This window comes from Leptonychotes weddellii, chromosome 7 (genome assembly GCF_054177405.1).
Source record: "Leptonychotes weddellii isolate Sample4059 chromosome 7, ASM5417740v2, whole genome shotgun sequence".
Classification (NCBI taxonomy): domain Eukaryota; kingdom Metazoa; phylum Chordata; class Mammalia; order Carnivora; family Phocidae; genus Leptonychotes; species Leptonychotes weddellii.
Window position 1 is genome coordinate 79,691,310 of NC_138375.1, and position 15,804 is coordinate 79,707,113.

Sequence of the window (15,804 nt, forward strand, 5' to 3'; positions counted from 1 at the left end):
TTTCTATCTCAGCAAAATTAAAAAAAAAAATGGACCAAGACTCTGCCACTGCATCAACTTTTTAAAAAAGGATGAGTTCAAAAGAACTAAGCGTGAATTTCACAAAGTAGATGTAGGTAATTTCAAACTGGCTACTATGTTGATAAAGGTAAATGATGCAAATCAGAGCTGCCTATACACACACACCTTGAGATTCTAATTCAGGGAGACTCAGATAGATGAAAAACTCTACCAACAACTTCTGCCCAGGGAATGTTCCAATAACACACATAGATCCAGACTCAGATCCCCTCCTTAGTCCAAGGGCAACCCCAAAGAGGCCTTCCTGACACCGAGAAGTGGGGTGAATTTCTTCAACAACAACAACAAATAAAATAAAAACATTTCCAGCTTACATGTGCTAAACCTGCCTATTCGTAGTTTTGTGAAACTTAGACACAGCCTGGTAAAAATTCTAAGACAACTGAGTTGTCACAATGTGACAAGAGCATTAATTCATATTGAGTCACTTTCGTAGTGCTTCTTTCTAAAGACCAACAAAACTAAAATACGTCCCCTAACATATCAGAAATAATGTATTTTCTACTTAGTTCCAAGGGAAAAAAAACTTTTATAACTTAAGAAAACTCAAAATATGTGACAATCTGTCACTGAATTAAAGTAAGTTATAATACAAGTGACAATGCATGCATAATGCCCACTGCAGTTATGTGTTCATCTTCACATACAAAGGCTATTTCTCAATGGTCAGAGTAAAGCTTTGGCTAAGGTGCTGATGGCAGGATAGGGCTTGAGAAGAACCAAAGCTATGCGTAATCCAAAATCATTGGTAATTAAATCTGGAATGAGTCTTTGAACTTACAGTTGAACGTGTTGTGGGAACACGAGACTCCTGTTACTTTATCCATACTCATTTTCATAAAATGTTTGCCTTGTATGGTTGGTACTTTACTGAGGCCCCAGTGAGCAGGGCATATCACCATGGGTACTGGAGGTCAGGGAGGGTCAATTATGAGCATGCCACAATTCCATTACTGCTAACACACGCCCCTCAAACAGAGGCAGGGGACCTGACTGGGACCATTTAGGAAACAAGGGAGTAGTAGAGACATTGTCTCTTGACTTGGGAATAGGAGCAAGGCATCCCTCTTTCTCTCTCTCTATATATATACTCTGTATTACCACCCCTTAACTGAGTATTATTATAGTGTGTTGTAATTGACTATTTGGTTCCCCGCATCCTTCATGAAATCGCAAGATTTTTCAGAAAAAAAAATTTTGAAATACTTAAAAATTCACAAGAAAGTGCAAGGAAATGTACTATCTGTGTACCCATTCCCTAGCCCCTAACCCCAGCCCCACTGTTAAGATCCTGCATAATTACAATATCAAAACCAGGTAAGTGATATTGATATAATGCATAGTTTATTCATATTTCAGCTGTATACATGTATTTATTTGTGTTTGTGTGTGTATGTGTGTATAGCCATATACAACTTTATCACATGTGTAGCTTTGAGAAGCCACTACCACAATCAAGACACTTAACTGTACCATTACAAGACTCCCTAGTGCTACCCTTTTATGTCTACACCTACTCTCTCCCTTGCCCTCTCACCCCTGGCAACTACTAATCTGTCCTCCAACTCTATAATTACATTATTTTATGAATGTTGTATAATTGGAAATGAGCAATAATGTAACTTTTTAAGATACAATTTTTTCACTCAGCATAATTTCCTTGAGGTTTAGCCAACTTGTTGCCCTATCAATTGTTCATTCTTCTTTACTGCTGAGTAGTATTCCATACCATGGATATATCATAAGTCTGTTTAACCATTAATGGACATTTGGTATTTCCAGTTTAGGGCTATTACTAAGAAATGTTATGAGCATTCATGTACAAGTTTCAGTCGGAAAATAAATTGCAAGATTTTTAAGGGGATAAATAGTGTTTGATTCAATACTGTATCTCCAATACTTTATACAATACCCAGTAGGTACTCAAAAATGTTCATTGAAGGAATGATGAATGAACCACAAAATTGCCTCTAAATAAAATATAAAATAAGACTCATCTTGTGGGAAAAACATAATTAGCTGGGAGAGAAAACGTCAGCAAGAGGTCCTGAAAGTTGCTTTGCACACAAAGGAAACAACCAACAAAACAACAAGATGACCTACTGAATCAGAGAAGATATTTACAAATGATATATCTGATAAGGGGTTAATACTCAAAATCTACAAAGAACTCCTACAATGCAACACAAAAAAAAATCCCCAAATAATCCAATTTAAAAATGGGAAGAGGACCTGCATAGACATTTTTTCAAAGGAGACATATAAATGACCAAAAGACACACAAAAAGGTGCTCAGCATCACTTATCATCAGAGAAATGCAAATCAAAACCACAATGAGGTATCTCCTCATACCTGTCAGAATGGCTAAAATCAAAAACACAAGTAACAACAAGTATTGGTGAGGATTTACAGAAAAAGGAACCCTTTTGCACTGTTGTTAGGAGTGCAAGTTGTGCAGCCCCTGTGGAAAACAGTATGGAGGTACCTCAAAAAATTAAAAATAGAATTACCATATGATGCAGTAATTCCACTACTGGGTATCTACCCACAGAAAATGAGAACACTAATCAAAAAGATAATATGCACCCTTATGTTTATTGCAGCATTATTTACAATAGCCCAATTAGGAAAGCAACCCAAATTATGTCCATTGATAGATGAATGGATAAAGAAGATGTGGTATATACATTCAATGGAATATTGTTCAGCCATGAAAAAGAATGAGATCTTGCCATTTGCAACAACATGGATGGATCTAGAGGGCATAATGCTAAGTAAAACAAGTCAGACAAAGACAAATACCAGATAATTTCACTTGTATGTGGAATTTAAGAAACAAAACAAAGGGAAAAAAAGACAAAAAAAAAAAAAAACAGACTCAAATACAGAGAACAAACTGGTGGCTTCCAGAGGGGAGGTAGGTGGAGGGTTGGGTGAAATAAATAAAGGTTATTAGGAGTACACTTATCATGATGAGCACTGAATGATGGATAAGACTGCTGAATCATTATACTGTACTCTTGAAACTAATGCTAATTATACATCAATCAATCAATAATTTAAAAAAATTATAAAAAAGAGGTCCTGAAAGTTGAACTCATGGATTTAAGTCTACAGTATTCCAAAGGAAACACACACACACACATACCTTTTTCAATTTGCTTTAAATATTGAGTTTCATATTAAGATGGTGTTTGGATTAATAAGCTACAGCTGACCTTTTTTTGGAAACAACTGAGGAGACTTTCTATTCCAGCCAAAATGGACTAAGAGGGGCTATGTGTACCCTCCTTCCTAAAACAACAACAATAGCAACAATGACAAAAAATATAAAAAATGTTTTTTTTAAGACATGGACATCAGGCAACAACAAGATCCCTAAGAAATGAGAAGCCAAGGAGATAAATCTGCTTGCCCTGTTTACAGTCTTGAGGGTTTCTTAGCAGAGGCACAGGGACAGTAACTCAAGAGTGGCAAATTCCCTGAGTTGATGAAGCAGGTCTGAAAGTATGGGAGGATAAGGTGGCTATGGTTCCCAGGACGGAGCACCTGGCAGAGAGCTACTGTATAGAGAAAGATCTCCTGAGACCTGCAGGGTCCCACTTGAGAATGTAGCAGAGTACTGATCAGGGCAAATGTTTGAGGAAACTTCCCAAGGCTGGGTATTCCTTAACTCTAAGGAATAAGTAGATCTAAACAATGATCAATATCTGCTAACATCACAAAAAGAGAGAGAACCAGTAGTCTTGCTCAGCCTCCTCCAAATGCATTTGGTCAAGTTCCTAATCTTAATTACCAATTAGTAGAAAAGATATGGGGCAGAGGAGCTTATTAAACAACTCCACAGGAAGGCATCAGCAAATACAAACCATGGAGAACTCTACCACCCAAATAATCCAGTTTCCTTAACAAACAAGGAAAAATAGATAAAAGGGAAACCTACAGAGTAAAAGAGAAGAGAAATAACCAATTGCAATGTACGGGTCTTACTTGTATTCTGTTTCAAACAGCAAAAAGTAATTATAAAAATTTAAGAGACAATTGAGAAAATCTGAATTTTGATTGTGCATATTTGATAACAATAAGAAAATACTGACTTTTATATGTGGTTCATTTTTTTGGTGTGATTCATTTTTTTCAGTTAAAAAACAAGTCCTAAAAAAAAACCAAACAAGTCCTAATCTTATAAAGATATCTGCTGAAATATTAAAGAATGAAATTATGTCATGTCTGGAATTGGCTTCCAAATAATTTGGGGTGGGGGTGGGAAGTGGAAATAGGGATATGTTGAAACAAAATTATCCATGAGATGATAGTTGTTGAAGGTAGGAATAGGTGTATGAAAGTTCATTATACCAGCCTCTCTAGTTTTTAGTATATTTCAAATTCTCATAATAAAAATTTAGATAGGTAGATTAGAAATATGTCAATAAATACATAAGAAATTGAGGCAGTGATTCAGAACTCAGAGGTCACTGGCCATGATGAAAACTATTTCTCAGACATGGAGATATCAGAAATGATATTTTATAAGGACATTGAGGACTGTGATTTGTAGCATTCCCTTAATGGAAGACCATATTTTCTCCACACAGAACACTGGCTTTTTAGCAAGGATAGACCTTCTTTCTGAAAATAGACCTGGCAGTATGCAAGTGGTTGACTACCTAATTGAAGACACCAAAAGACATCAAAGGAGACCAAAAACCTGGGTCTACAGATGTGGTTGTTATGTCTTCCTGTTCTCTTAATAAGGTTAGGTTTATGAGAATTTTAACAGAGCATATGACTGCTATCCTTCCAACAGCATCCCTGCAATACAAACTCATCCAGTTCAATCTTGCCATTCCTATGAAATGTTCCTGTTTGCTCCTTGTCGCAACTCCACCTTTCAACACACATTTTAATTTTTTGGTTTTGAGGTCAGGAAGATGTCCAAAAATTTTTTTCCCACTCAAATAATTCATTAGAAATATGTTCCATCTAGAATCTAGTTGTTTTTGCAGTAGGAAGGACACTGTGAGTAGCTTGTCCAAGGTTCTGCCAAAAGAAGTCTCCTCTTATCTGAATCCTACCCATTCAAAAGGATATGTTCAAAGCCAATAAATGGAGTTTCTAAAAAGATGAATGTTACATCTTCCATTTTAAAAACTTCCTCATGGTCTCTAGTTCAGTATCCTATAAATAATCTATAGCCTACATTTCTTACTCAAGAAATGAGCTGATTTGCTGACTTTAAAAAAAAATCAATGTAAATTTTAAATTCTCAGTATATTTTAACTAATAATTCTGTCTATAGTATTACTGACTAGTAATATTCTTAAAATATCATGATGCATCCTAATGTTTATTTTCACTAAATGCCTAAAAAGGCCATGGGAGCAGAGCTTTAAAATATGATTTAAAATCTGATGTGTGCTTTGGAAGCAAAATCAGCTTTGGGGACTCAAGGCTAGTGAGCATTTTTGTAGGTTGGTTACATTTTGCACTGCAAGATGCATTACAGAAATTGTAACTGAACTTTTCGAAATATTTATCATCATTGTTACAACTTTCATTAGAGTGTTTTTCTTTTTAGATGCAGTCTTGCTTATAATGCCCATTTTAAAAGTTGCTACCCCAGGCTTATAAAACAAAGTTATAATGTCTTCCCATCAACAGTATTAAAAACATTCATCTCTAAGAAAGTGTTATAAAGAAATTCCACTGCAATTATAACTCAAATATTAAAGAAAATATAAAAAATGATAATGTATTATAGAATACCAAATGATTAGAAATTCTTTGTAAGACTTTAATTTCCGATAAAAGCAAAATACCCATATAGTAGCCACTAGTCACATGTGGCCTATGTAAATTTAAATCAATTAAATTTAAATTATATTCAAAATTCAGTTTCTCTATCGAACTAGCCACATTTCAAATACTCACCAGCCACATGTGGCTACTGGTTACCATACTGGACAATGCAGATATAGAACAATGTCCATCATGTCAGAAAGTTTGATTGAGTAATGATGGTCTTTGTTAGAGAGATCACTACTGATGAATGGATGTGTATATATCAATTTATTTCTCCAAGTCATTTTTCCTTTAGTATAGGAGGCAGAATTAAACCGATAAAATTTAAATCGCTTTTCTGGAAAATCTATATTCTCATGTAAATATTTAAAACTGTGCCACAAGCATTGCAGTGTAGACATTCTTTTTCCTCTCACCACAAGGAGAATGGAATTTCAAAAGATTCCACCTGCTCAAGATAGGGAATTACGGCATTAGCCAGTCTTCTTCCCCTTTGATTCACATTTTTCTTTATAAAGATCTATTCTAACCCTGCTGCTTTCAAGTTTACCCAGCAATGGCCCAACCTTTATTTTGTGGCAAGGAATTCCTATTTAGAGGGGAGTACTTCAGGTCTCAAACTCCATAGTTGTGAAGTTTGTTAAGTAACATAAGAAAACTCACTTCCTATTCAGGTCCTCCTACCAGGACAGGAGGCTCTTACACCCTTCCAAAGTACCAACAAATTCCTTAGTCTAACACAACTTCTCATCTCTCAATTCAGAAAGATGCATTTTGTAACATATGTAAAAAGACAAAAACATGGAAAGGCATAAATAATACCACACTGTCATGTGGGAAAGTGAAATGCTCTTGAAGTGAGATACTGAATAGGAAGGGTCTGTCTAATTCAGCAGAGAAACTGAGTGAGATCATCTCTACCATTTATGCTTAGCAAGGAACCATGCTACAACGAAAAGACAGAAATACAAGAGTAACAAAGTAAATGAAAATAGTATGAAAAACTTCTAAACAGGGCTAAACTAGATGCATTTAAATGCAACTCCTGAAAACCTTGATGAACAGTAGTAAGTCTGTATTTAAAAGACTAGATAAACCATATAGTTGATCCAGATGGTAAAAAAAAAAGCAATCTATAATTATATGAGTATAGAGAGTTTTAAGTATTTTCATGAAAAAGTAAACAATAATGAATAATTATTTAGTATCGAAAATAATTTGACTTTAAAAGTAGAGAGTGCAAATGAGAAAAAAATAATAAAGTCCAAGTAAAGAAATATCTAATACAAGAGTCCAAATATTTGTGAAGTGGATCTTTGTCCAGAATAGTGTGCTGTTTGGAAACAATTTCTACAGTAGATTCAATAGATTCCATGGTTCTGAAAATTAATTAGAACCTTAAAATTAGCTACAGAAATTAGCTACAAACTAATGAGTTTGGGGGAAAAAAAGAAAGAACACAATATGCCAACTTTCCAAGCCTTTCTGCAAATAGACTTTCACATCTTAAAAATTACACTTGCTTTCAAGATTCTTTGCATCCATAACTTCACCTTTTTGCTCACTTGCTCACTCCCCAAGGAAGTCTAAAACCAAATAAACTGCTATAAATGTTTACCAATAAAATATTATTTTCTAATCAATTTTTTCTTGATTTTTAAAATTGAAAAAGTTTTTATTACAATTAGGTCACTTCTCCTGGCATAAGGCCTCTGAAAGATTGTTTCTCAGACACTAATGGGTCTTGGAAAAGTTTGAAACTCTCAATTCATTACGACTTTTGAGTAGCTGTTTTGTACCTAAGAATGAGAATTGATGGAGAGGTTGGGACTAAACACATAATTTTATGAAATATGATGAAAACATAAGGGTTTTGTTATGACGCACATAACAATCAAGAACCTGTTTCTTTTTAGCAAGCTCCTAAAAAGTACCTCCCGTATAATTATTAAATAAAAACACTCACTTATTCAGTACTCAGCTAGCTTTTAAACTCTGAATAAGAGAAGTACACAGTGAGAGAGGTACTTACATGGTTTCCTTGGATACTGGATGATGCCATTCAGGTCTATGTTTTTATCTGAAAGTGGTGCCCTGCGGAGAAATGAGGCTTGGTGAGTGGCTGTTTATACATAGTAAGTAAATAGGAACTTTGTTTATTTTACAAAGCAGTTTTTTATTTTGACCCAGATTTCTTTTTCTTATCATACCCAAACCTTGTAAACATCAATAATATGGTAGAACAGGTACTTTGCACAACTCTTGGTAATATCACTTTAAAAATCATAATTATTAAAGCAGAAGCTCAGAATGCTTTGTCTAAGCACATTACTCCTTGGGCTACTTTATATATCTTAACTACTATATTTATGTCAGACAAATCAATGAACACTGCCTGCCTCTCTATTTTCCTTCAAAAGGAATTGTTCTCAAACTGTCAAGAAAGAAATTAATCAAAAAAATTCACATAAATGATAAATGTCCTTACCTTAATCAAAGAGTAAGAGAACCCCAGCTTTACCAGCTCCTAAACATCCAGGGTTTCCACAGACATGAACTATCATTTTAAATATAGTAGTGGGTCCTAGATTCTCAATAGTCTAAGGGCTACGAGCACACAATTTTGACATTCAGTCTCTCAGAACTACATGCTGTCTAATTTTGGTAGCATGATTAATCCCTCCTATGTGATAAGTTTTAACCTTCTAATATTTCTCTGGATTGAAAAGAACAAACAAGCTACAGCAAAGAATGGCAACTAACTTTAACGCTTAACACAATTTAATAATCTGAAATGAAGTAAGTGTGTGCTATGTTTCCATTAAAAAGTTTCCAGCCACAATTAATTGAACAAAAACTTGTCTTGTTCCAAGATTATTCTTGGAAATGTAATTTTAAAGTCTGAGTGAAATGAGGAAACTTACTTTTTTACCATATGAAAGCAATCTCATTTTTTAGGAATGATTTTTGGATAGGTTTCCAATTTGATATTTTCCATTTGAACTAACTGCATAGGGGCTTGGCAGGGGGAGGGGAGGGAAGCAATTCTGTGTTCTTTTGCCAGCACTGACAAAGGTCTGGTTGTCAGTGATACCTTTACAGCTAAATTTACCCCAGAGTGACAGGAACAGGTGCACCTCGGCCTGCCAGACACTTGTGCACAGGGATCACGCATCTTACGGCTTGACGATCAAGGGGGGAAAGCCTGGGTCTTCATAGAAAAGGAGAAGAGACAAACGCAGCCCAAACTGGGGGGTTTCTCTTCAAAGCCAGCTGGTCTGGCTTTATTCTACAGGAATTTTTTTACCTGTCAGGGTTTGGACAACAAAGCCCTCAGCAGGTGCTGAAGGGTACAACTTCCTGGAGAAGCAGAAAGGCACTGGTGAGTTTCAATTGCCAAAATATATTTTTTAATCTTTAAAAGTTGATTTTGTTATCTTGGAAGAGGCACTGCTGAGGAACCTACATTCAGAAAGCTGATGAGACCATTGGAATCAGAGCCAACTAACCCAACAGTAGATTTGCCTGGTGTAGAAAGTAGAGCTGTTACCATTTGACAATTTTTTACATTTAAAAAAAGAGTTTTATAGGAAAGACTTTATATTTTGAATGTTGGTCTCTTTCATTACTAACTCCAATATCTGAAAGATGAAGAATTAATTACATATATGATATGAGACTATTAGAATAAACACACAAATATCATTTCCTCTCTTTTTTATCTAATTCTGTCATAATCTATTCTGAATAAAATGTTTTTTTAATAAATCAAATAAAAATGTGAAATGGTACATGCTCGTTTCAAACGTTTCATGCGCTAACATTTTTTATGTGTGCATGTGACAAGAATATGATTAGAGAGAATATGAAATTAGTTTTATTTATAATACATGTATTGCACAGAATATTTAATAATTAAAAGTGGCAACATTTTCTCATTACCTTACAAAGAGTTTCTTTGGAGAAAAATCTTTGGAATAAACAACCAAGACAGTACTAAAGCATGTTTTTACGTCACTGATTTCCAAAATTAGTACATTTATATATTTGGTATTTTTATTTTGTGAATTCAAAAGTTTAGGCAAAAATAATTTTTTCAGAATAGGATTTTAATTAATACAAAACATGGAAAAATAAGACCACATGTCAGGATATATTTTTAAAAATTGATTCTATTTCAAGGACTCATTCTTTTAACTACGCTTCACAGCATTTCTCTACAAATTGTTGTATTATACAAATTGAAAACATTTATTTAAGCAAGTAAGGAGCTCAAAGCTAAAGACTATACATAGTAAACATATGAAACTATTTTAACAACCAAATTCCATATTCACAAGCAACATGGGCTAATGAATGTAAAAGACACACAGCACACACCGATCAAGAATGCTATAAATTATTAGCCATAAAATCAATTTTCTGGGCTGCGGGGGGTACAATTGGTGTTTAAGAAGAGAAAGGCTCCTACCAATATAAATTACTAATATTACGAGGTAATTGTTTTTTTCTGATATCTCGTAAATAATTTTCAATCTACATGCTTAACACACAGTTGTATAGTAGGAAAATAATAAGATCTGACTTTTTTAATGACCACTGCATCTAAAATAATTATCAGATCAATGATGATATGGATAAGCCACAAATTTATAAGTATCATACTCTTTTAGACTGACTTAATTGCTGTTTAAAATTATGAACTGTTTGTGGTTTAAAAAATTACCAGAAATGATCCGGCCAACCAAAAAATCTAATATTTTTAAAACATAATTAAAACCCAAATCTGATTTTCATTCTGAATTATTACATGTAGAATATGGTTCAGAAAGTTAAAGTATATTCTATTTTTTAAAAAGGAATATATTATGGTTTCAAACTGCTATTTCTGTGTGATATTCTGTCATCTTCATTATATTGCTCTGGCACCTAAGTAAATTTGGTCACCTCATTTTTTAGATAACTCCATTAGTCTCTTAAAGAATGATTATGTACTGCATGCACTTGATAATTTTGTTATTTATCTGGTCTGTTAAATACTATATTCCTAAAGAATCAGAACACTCACTTCTAGAAATAAGTACAACAAAACTGAACGTATACTCTTAGGTCAACTTTAGAATTACATTTGTGAAGTCTTTATGTACAGTGTAATTACTATACTATTTGTCATTAACACTCAATACAAGCCATACAAAAGCTTCTTCCAAACTATTTTTTATGAGTCTTGTGAATTATTTGTGACTTAGCCTATTAGAGACAATGTTAGGTACAGCCCAAATATTTCCAAGTAACCAAAATTTGTCATTTTAACCATGCCCTGAATTGTGGGCTTCATCTAAAATTTCACGTTTTTTTCTTGTAATTATGGAAAGAAGTTTTAATTCCTAGTACAACTTGCAGCTACGTTTGTACCTTCCAGTAAACCTTCAACTTTTGTGTCACAAAAATACCTATGCCAACTCCCTCAATGTGGAAATGATTTCTTTTAATAAGTCTTAGTCAGAAATTATGATGATGTTGCAATGACTCATATGCATCCTAAAAGTTTAATTTAAAAGCATATTTTTAAATTTTAAGCATTATTTGCAATGCCTCTTTGTATCTTAAGAATGGCTTATTTATAGTGGAGAAAAATTAATTTTTCTCCTGTTTCAGAAAGACATTTGAAAACATTTTGTTTAACCATAGATGCACAGGGAAAATCTTGATTCTCCCAGCAACTAATTTCAATAAATTATACTGTGAATATCGATCTACTTAATTTCAGGACAATGAAGCTTCCAGCTAAAATGGTTTACTTGTAAGTATTTAAAGAAACAAAAATACTTTGGCAGCTTTAAATGTATCTCCTTATTGACCAGCCACCTGACTGACAGCTGTCAACTGTCTGTGGGCCAAATGTAACCCAGTAAAGATAAAAATTACATATTACTCATCCCTGTTGATAATACCTGGTGCCAGTAAGGTTTTCAAGTAGGAATAACTAGACTATAGATATAAAGAAGTAAAAAGGGAATCATTTCCACCACCCACCATCCCCCCTTTGTCATTAACTTATTTCCCCTTCCTTTTCTACTTATCCCACTTCTCTTGATGCCCATATCTCACACCTACAAAGAGTTAATTTCCTTAAAGGAACTTCAGATGTATGTAACAAGTGTGTGACTATGAAAATACTGGGCAGCCAGGTAGTGATGCCCACACATTTCTTTCAATCAAATCTTCTTTTGAGCTCATGGAGTGTTTGAATTGTGGGAAAGAGTCTTTGATGCTTTCAACTACTCATTTAAAAAAAAAAAATGAAATGGAAGCACAAAAATAAAATTTACCCAAGGTCACCAACGTGAGGATGTAGATGTAGACTTGGCTCTATCCCCCAACTTCACATCCGGTGATTTTTTTTTCTATTAGACTTTAAACATGTGGACAATAAAACTATAAGTAAAAGAGAACACATGGAAAATTAATGTGAGTGACATTCCATTGGGGAACTGTTTGCAGCCACCAAACTTAATACCTTTTAGAGAAATACAGTTTTATCAAAGCATATTAAAATGTAGCTCTAAAAAAAAAGAACATAAACACATTAAAATATCTATGTTATAAACTCTTTTTTAGATTCTCCTTACTATTTAAACTGATTTCCAAACTGAAAATATTTATGGTGTATATGAAACAGCAGAAAGAAAAAAATAATAAATGGCAATATATATGTTTAGAAGATAAATGCATAAATGAAAAGTTCAGGTTGAAAAATTTGTCTGAAATATTAGAAAATAATTAAAAATACCAAATATACCAAAGCATAAGCACACATACATTACCTAAGTACAGAATATACTAAACAGTTCACATAACCAACTCAACAACTAACTAGCGTCCTGTGTGTGTGGGTGTGGGTGGGTGGGTGTGTGTGTGTTAATTACAAAACCTCTCTGGACCCCAGAGGCCCCATCAGCAAGTGTTTCCTAACAGCTCAGAAATTCTATGACTCAACAATCCTGTATTAATATAAGTATTTTGTATTTATTCAAATTATTATTAATTATATTAATATTTTATATTGCTATAATATAATTTGTTGATAATGCTGCACATCATACTGATTCAATCAAGGTCATGAAAATATATTCAAAATAAATATTTTATTCTTCTCTGACCCTCTAGAAAAGAAATCATTTAGGAGATAACTACCATGTTCTGAATTTAAAAGGATTTATTTTAACCCTGAGCTTTGGAGCTGTATTTGCCTGTGAGAAGTGTTTGCTTTAAAACCAAAACAAGCAAATGAATTTTTTAAAAGGGGAGGAACCTAAAACATTAATATAGGATATGGGAGGAAATTGTGGACAGGATTTCCCTGCAAGGAATTGGTCTAGAATAATCTTCAACAGCTCTATGATACCATTTAGCACCTAAATTATACAAAATATCTAAACTTACAAATGTATTTGCTTATTCTATTACATTTAGTCCAAATCAACATTATTAATCAGCACCACTTAATAATATGCGATAACAGTATGCAAATCAATTGCAAGCAAAATAATCAGTAAATAATATCCATTTCTAATAATTGTGAAAGACAAGGGTGTCAAAGCAAAATGTGCAAAAAATCCTGCATCTCAAAGGGTGTTAGTGAAAGTGAATGACTTTTCTCTCAGCTGCCTTTGAAGGATCTTAAATGTTTTCTCATTAGAGCTAAAGAGTACTGTCCGAAGAGCACTGAGCAGAAGTAGGCAGCTCTGAGTCGCAATCTCTGTTTCACTGCTCAGTAATTTTGTGACTGGAAACAAGTCATGTAATCTCTGGGAGGACTCTGAAGGGATGTGACTCTTTGCGGGGCTATGCGTAACTCAGAGGAAAAGGCAATTCTAGAAGGTGTTTATCCAGTAGAAGGTGTTTCTCTTGCTTCATGTGAGGTCCCAAAAGAATTCTGGACAATATGGGTGGGTTCCGGCCTCCAATAGCTTGCCCTGCCCCCTCCCTACTGTTATAAGAAGCCCACCATATTGGTGGCATTCCAAATAATTAAAACTAACACCAGTTTTTAGCCTGTAAGATGAGTGTGGAAAATAAAATCACTTTACAATACACTACTGACCAGCTAGCCATATTTTTCCTACTTGGGTACCTTGGTAACAAAACATGAAAGGTCTCAACCTTCAAAATTACATTATCACACATAGCTTTGAACTTTTCAGTACACTTTATAAGTCTGAGTTGCCACACACACACAAAAACTTAATAGCCATTTAATGTTTTCAGTTTTATAAAACGGGACATTTTTAAAAATGAAAAAAAAAATATTCACCACACTTGCTGCTGTAACCCTGCTTGAGAACATGTTTGCTTGTGTCAGAAAAATGTTGGAACGAGAAACAGTCTCATCAGAGAACCCCCTTAATCTGAAGGGTTAAAAATATCTGGATCCAAGAGAGGTTAACAGCAACATCTGGCTATGCAGATGGGTTAAAAGGCTGGGAATACGGATCCCCCTGTTGTCTGGGATGACAATGTCATGAAGGCCCTATATGATTGCTCGGCAGGCAAGAGGTAATTATCAAGGTCATAAGGAATATTTGTATTAATTGGAAGTCTTTTTAGGGAAAAGCCACATTTCTCAGGTGATTGTGAATGGGACTAGTCCTAGTTGCCAGGAATCTAGGCTCAAGCAGCCGGCAGCCGCTGAAGCATGAATGTGTTCTCAGCTCAGTTGTCACTAACGGTAGAGGTCGCGGGATCTGAAACCTATTTTACAGGTTTTGCTGAGATACTGGGATCCAAGAGTTCATCCAAGAAAAGATAAGCACTGACCCTCAGATACGTAAAGATGAAGAACTGTACAGAAATTTGAGAGAATTGGGTCCCCGCATTGCTTAATCAGTCTTCTAATCACAACGGGCAGAATATATGTCGCATGTCCTTTTTGATTGTTTACAGTATGAGCCAAAACAAGCAATGGAAAGATTCATATCACTCTGATCTCTCATTGTTACTATTTTGAAAAGAGTTCACTAATTTAGAAGTTCCATAAAACTTACCATTAGTTGAGAGCGTGGGAACGAATAATGTAGCAAATGTCAGGTTAAGGAATTAGAAGTCTTCGCAGATCTTATGATCACCCTTACCCTAAGGCAGTGGCTTGCAAGCAAAATCTTATGATCACCCTTTACCCTAAGGCTGTGGCTTGCAAGCAAACTATACGTAAGAAACACCCAAGGAGCTAGTTACAATGCAGACTCCTGAGGTTGTTGCTCAGGATATCTGAGATGGGGCTTAAGAATCTGAGTGAATCTGAAGGCCTCTGATAAACTGTTCTCTGTGCTAGATTGTTCAGTCCTCACTAGAGCCTCTTCTCTTCTTCAAGAGGGTCGGTTCTCTTGCTTTGCAGTAGCAAGAAAACCAGCACCCAGCGATCTCAGGCCCTAGGAGACCAAAGGAAGCCTATGGATACAGCTACAGAAGTTCTAGGGTCCATTTTTATTTATTGTTAGATATACTTGCACTTAAATAGTTTTATTTTAATTATTTCTATGTAGACGGGCAAATGGTAAGGTTCACCCAACACTAGAGATGAGCGAAAAATCATTCTCAAGTTCTACTTGAGTTTCAGGCACTGAGTAAAACAGCTTTAAATATGAACAATGGCTTGAATTGACTCTTCAGAAAAGTCATTAGAAAATAGTGCAGAGAGTGCTTGTTACGAGAAGTATATATGCATATACATTCAAGTTTTAGAATACTCAACTGATCATCACTGACCCAGGGAGTTTAGAAGGCTATGGCCCAGCAATAACGTAGAGGAAACCACAGGCTTTATTCTCCTGTGCGTGACTTGTTTTGTGGCCATAGGCAACCCAAACTAGAGTCTCACAGCTACCAAAGGGTGAGGTGAGAATGTGTGGAACAGGTGT

General features: G+C 34.7%; 1 protein-coding gene and 1 long non-coding RNA gene across 9 annotated transcripts in view; one reads left to right on the plus strand and one right to left on the minus strand.

Moving 5' to 3' along the window:
• LOC115944730 (uncharacterized) overlaps positions 1-8,806 on the minus strand; it is a 127,920-nt gene extending 119,114 nt beyond the window's left edge. For 7 of the 8 annotated variants that reach the window (XR_014147080.1, XR_014147082.1, XR_014147074.1 and 4 more), the window contains exons 1-2: positions 8,373-8,806; positions 7,917-7,978 (exon numbers count right to left, since the gene is read on the minus strand). This is a non-coding gene — a long non-coding RNA (uncharacterized LOC115944730). The remainder of the gene's footprint in view (positions 1-7,916; positions 7,979-8,372) is intronic. The other variant, XR_014147077.1, reaches the window with a different exon arrangement.
• A 281-nt stretch (positions 8,807-9,087) lies between these two features.
• Positions 9,088-15,804, plus strand: part of MEF2C (myocyte enhancer factor 2C) — a 172,534-nt gene continuing 165,817 nt past the window's right edge. The window contains exon 1 of the mRNA XM_081826592.1: positions 9,088-9,266. The gene's annotated coding sequence lies outside the window, so the exon portion shown is untranslated. The remainder of the gene's footprint in view (positions 9,267-15,804) is intronic.